At 41.7% G+C, this 5406-nt stretch overlaps 1 non-coding gene across 1 annotated transcript; it reads right to left on the bottom strand.

Annotated features, from left to right (window-relative positions):
- Positions 1-2834: 2834 nt before the first annotated feature.
- Positions 2835-2950, bottom strand: LOC123628927. Its single transcript, XR_006731807.1, has one exon. It is a non-coding gene; the product is annotated as a U5 spliceosomal RNA (small nuclear RNA).
- Positions 2951-5406: the final 2456 nt, after the last annotated feature.

Here is a 5406-nt window from a genome sequence, read left to right as displayed (position 1 = left end):
ATCCGACTGTGCCTAACCTGTATACACTTCTGAGCCTGCTGCCCCCAGGCCATTGTGTCTACACTGTATTAGATCTAAAAAATGCCTTCTTCTCACTTCCCCTATCCACAGTAAGTCAACCCATTTTTACTTTTAAATGGACTGACCCAGAGGAAGGCTATTCTAGACAGTTGACTTGGACAAAATTGCTGCAAGACTTCAAAAACTCGGCCACGCTGTTTGATGAGACTCTAAGTCAGAACCTAACTCATTTTAGACAAAAACACCCAGGAGTAACTCTCCTGCGGTACATAGATGATCTCCTAGCCACGGAGGACTACGCCACGTGCAGAAGGGCAACTAAGGACTTACTGTTAAAATTGGCCCAACTGGGATACGGGGTTTCAGCTAAAAAGGCCCAGCTGTGCACCCAGACTACAACTTATCTAGGTTATGAACAAACAAACAAAAAAAACTCTCTACCAGTAGAATTAAAACTATTCTAAAAATCCCACAAACCCAATCTAAAAGACAAGTGCGCGCGTTTCTGGGGACAATAAAATACTGTAGGCTCTAGATCCCCAAGTTCACTAAAATAGCAAAACCCCTGTATTCCAGCACAGGGGGAAGAAAGGACACCCTGGTCTGGACTAAAATTAAGTCTAAAGCCTTTAAAAATCTCAAGCAGGCGCTTGTAAACTCCCCTACACTGGCACTGCCTAACCTAACCAAGCCTTTCCAGTTATATGTTGCTGAAGCCCGAGGAATAGCAAAGGGGGTCCTAACCCAAAAGTTAGGGCCCTAAAATAGACCGGTTACATACTTGTCTAAAAGGCTAGACCCGGTCGCCTCCGGCTGGCCAGGATGCGTGCAGGCCATCGCCGCTACAGCCGTCCCGACAAAAAAAGCCTCTAAACTCACACTGGGACAGGACTCGTATATAATAATAGCCCCTCAATCGGTAGAGGCCCTACTAAAAAGCCCACCTAAAAAATGACTTTCCAACTCACACATAACCCAGTACCAAGTGCTGCTGCTAAATCCCCCCAGGATTCACTTCCTAAAGATAACTACTCTTAACCCTGCCACTCTGCTGCCAAATAATAAGCCAGCAGAGCCGCTACATAACTGCCACAAAATACTGGAGTCATTGGCCAATCTAAGGACAGACCTCACTAATCAGCCATGGCCAGACCCTGATAAAAAATTATACACGGATAAAAACAACTACATGTCTAAAAAGTCAGGTATACAGGGACAGCTATGGCCACTACTAACCGGGTTATCTAGACACAGACTCTGAGACATAAAACCTCAGCCCAAAAGACAAAACTCATAGCCCTAACACAAGCTTTAAGATAGAAAAAGGACAAAACGTTAACATCTGTACAAATAACAAATATATATTTACAACAACACACATACATAAAACACTCTATCAAAAGCGGGGCCTCCTAACCTCAAAAGACAAAAAAATAAAAAATAAACTTAAAATACTGACTCTACTGGATGCCATTTAGTTACCAAGAAAGGGACCATCATTCACTATAAAAAACACCAAACTACTAATTCCCCAGTAGCAAGAGAAAATGCCTTTACAGACGTGACAGCTAAAAAAATAACACAAAAACCAGTGGGACCACTTCAAATCCTCCCCGTTCTGCCTGAGCAGCTCTTGCCTAGGTCCCCCAATTATACAAAAAAATTAATAAATTAATTAAAAAGCTTTAAAAATAAAAAAAGACCCAGAGGGCTGGAAGCATCTTCCAAATGATCGAGTTCTAGTGCCTAAACAAACATCTGGGACAAAAACTAATTACACAGATTCTTCACAGTACCCACTTTAAAGGGGGATGCTAAAAAAGACTGAGAAAGATTGGAACAAGAGTAAAAGTAAATATAAGAACACCTTCAGCACAGACCAGCCCTTGGTTGCCCCATTTAGAATTTACTGTACCCTAAGGACTCCATAATTTAATCACCCTTACCTCCCTTGTACCCCCCCAAAAAAAACCAGAAAAAAACACCTCCTGACTACATTGGTCGGTTGAACCCTTTTTTTTTTCACCTAACCATCTCAGAGGACACATAAACTTTATGTGTAACCTGCCCTTGAGGCTAGGAGCTAAGAGTTTTGTTCATTTCTATATCTCTAGCATGTAGCATGTTGTCCTGTGCATAATAGAATTTAACTAAACACTTAAGGAATGATTAATGGATGGATGAGATGACTCCTATCACCATGGATGGAATTGATGTTCCAATCGGTAGAACTCATCTTTGCGGTGAAAAGAATGTTACATGTAAAATTAACCATACGCAAGGACACTTGGGGATATATTGCTTTGCTTTATTTTGGCCTACTCCAATGGCTATTATTTCTGCCTTTGCTTTCAATGCATCCCAGCCTGACAACCTTCTTGCCCAGATTGCCCTGGTCAGTGGAAGTTCTGTAGGCTATGTTGGAATAATAAATACCCATATTTCCAGCTTTTGCTGAATGCCCACTATAAGCCAGACACTGGAAGCACTGTACTAGGCATTTGTTGAAGGGACGTAGATAAATGAGGAGCTACTTTGCTTGTATCTCTTTTTTATTTTTATTTTTTAAATTTTTAAAAAAAATATATTTTTTTATTAAAGAATATTACGGGGGTACAAATGTTTAGGTTACATATACTGCCTTTGCCCTGCTCGAGTTAGAGCTACAAGCGTGTCCATGTCACAGACAGTGAGCACCGCGCCCATTCGGTGTGAATATACCCATCCCCTCCTTCCCCCCCAACCTGCCCAACACCCGATGAATGTCACTACCATATGTGCACGTAAGTGTTCATTTTTCTTTGCTCTCAAACAGCCCTGCAAATGCAAGGCCTCAAAAAGTTGAGTTAAGACTCAGAATTGTTCCTCTCTATGGAAATCTTTCGTACGAGGTGAAAGATTTATACGATCTGAAGAGAAACCAGAGTATACTTTGTGTCTCTTAAATTTGCCATTCCACTCACAGAATGTTGAGCTGGAAGCCACCTCCAAGATCTTTGGAGTCAATCCCCTTGTTATAATAATCAGAGCTCATGTTCCTGGAGGACTGAGTTCCCCCAGGTACTTCATGTACTAACAGTCCAGTGAGGAGGCTATTCTTGTTCTCTATATTACACATATGAGGTAATTGAGACACAGAGATGGTAGGTAACTTGCTCAGGGTCACACAGCTAAGAAGTCGTACAGCCAGGATTCAAACTCAAGTTGGTCAGATTTTGAAGCCTGCCCTAAGGTAGGAAAGGGCCTGCCAAAGGTCAGTTTGCTAGAACCTAGCTCTTCTGCCTCTAATGTGTGTGTATATTTTGCTATGCCATGCTGCTACTTTAGCCACACCGTGGGGTTCCTTCCAAGCATCATTTTCTTATTTAGAAGAGCTACTCTCCCCAGATGGACTGTTCATTCCTCCGGACAGGGATTGCATCATTTCTGTGTTGCCTCCTTCCTCAAGGGCTTGCCCAAACTTTACCTTCAGTAAATAATGGCCTGTGATCAGCTCCTGAGCAACTCCTGGGAGTTGCCTGGAACAATTCCCCAGTACAACTTGTGGCTCTGGGGTTGGGAGGAGTGGGAAGTAGAATTTTGGGGAGAAAGTTGCCTCACCACCTGCTTTCTGTTTTTTTCTCCACAACACAGATTGAAGATGGAGGCAAGGCAGCCTTGTCCCAGAAGATGAGGACTGGTGATGAGCTGGTGAATATCAATGGCACTCCACTGTATGGCTCCCGCCAAGAAGCCCTCATTCTCATCAAAGGCTCCTTCCGGATCCTCAAGCTGATCGTCAGGAGGTAAGGTACAGAGAGATGCTGTTAGGTGCAGAAGCCACTGAAACCACTTGGTTGATGATAAAGCCTCGATAGAATCATGTCTCTATCAATATCGTCAAGGAAAGAGGTGTTTCAAGTGAACAGAATTTTGCAGACAACTGAAGCAGAAAGGCATAGGCGAAAGAGCCTTCGGTTCAAATCCTGATTCTGCCACATACTAGCCATATCATCTTAGATAATTTTATTTTACCTCCGCAAGACTCAATTTCCTCATTTGCTATTGAAAGTACTAAGTGACTCACTACACACCAAAGGCCTACCTAACCCAGCATTTTTCTGTCTCCTCCTTTATAATAGACTGCCAGTCCTCAACCACGTTATCAGTGAAGGCTTAAAGACACCCTACTGCCAGCCATGGTAGGCACCCTGGAGGCTGTGGCAAACTCTGAGACAGAAACTCTGCCCTTGAGGAGAATACAGTCTGAGAGGGAAGAAAAGACACACATGTGACAAATTAATTAGCAATGCATTTTAAAAGAAAGCAATAAAGGAGGTTTCGCGGTGTGGTGTGTGATTGTCAAATGGATTGTTCAGACAGAAGTTATTAGAGTTAGAGAAAGAGATCACTTCAGAAGGGATTGATAGGGTAAGACTAAATAGAGGAGGTGGAATTTAAGTTAAAGGGTGGGTAGAATTTGAAGAATAAGCCATCAGAGGGGGAAGGCATTCCAGGTAATGGAGTGGCATAAGCAGAAGGAAGGTAAGGACATATGTGAGCACAGTTACTCTGCTGCCACCAAAACATCTCCCTATTGGTGAGCTTTCCATATGGCCTTTCTTTCATTTTGCTGCTGCATCTTTGCTTTGTACTACTGGAGCTCATACTTCTCCCTTTCTATGGGTTTGTTTCCTTTATCCTATATACATGCTGAAGTTTTTCCATCTTAATTATTTTTATTAGAAAAAAATTAAAAAGCATCCTCCCACAATCCCACTTCTCCCTCTGGCTACTGCCCCATCTTCTTCCTTTTGTTCATATTCAGTCTCAAAAGGAGAGTTATATTCACTGCCTCCACTTCTTTACCTGCCATTTAACTTTCCACCCTCTATAGTCTAAATTTGATCCCCAGAATCCCACTGAAACTACTCTGTCAAAAGACACTAATTATCTCCTAATTGTCAGAGTCAATGGATTATTTTCAATCTTCATCAAATATGACTTGTATATGGCATTTGACATTGTCACTGTATGTCATGCCCTCCATTCTCCTTTATGAAACTCAGTAGCAAAAAAAAAAAAACTCATATAGCAACTCAATAGCAAAACAAAACAAATAGTCTGATTTTAAAAATGGGCAAAGATCTGAATAGACATTTCTCAGAAGACCTACAAATAGCAAAAAAGTATATGAAAAAATGGTCAACATCACTAGTCACTGGAGAAATGCAAATAAAAACCACAATGAGATATCATCTTACCCTAGTTAAAATGGCTTTTATCGAAAACACAAAAAATAACAGATGCTGGTGAGGACATGGAGAAAGCAGAACCCTCATACAGTGTTGATGGGAATGTTAATTTGTACAGCCACTATGGAAAACAGTGCAGAGGTTTCTCAAA

This window comes from Lemur catta, chromosome X (genome assembly GCF_020740605.2).
Source record: "Lemur catta isolate mLemCat1 chromosome X, mLemCat1.pri, whole genome shotgun sequence".
NCBI classification, from domain to species: domain Eukaryota; kingdom Metazoa; phylum Chordata; class Mammalia; order Primates; family Lemuridae; genus Lemur; species Lemur catta.
Note: the sequence above shows the minus strand (reverse complement) of the source record. Positions and strands in the feature narration are given on the sequence as shown.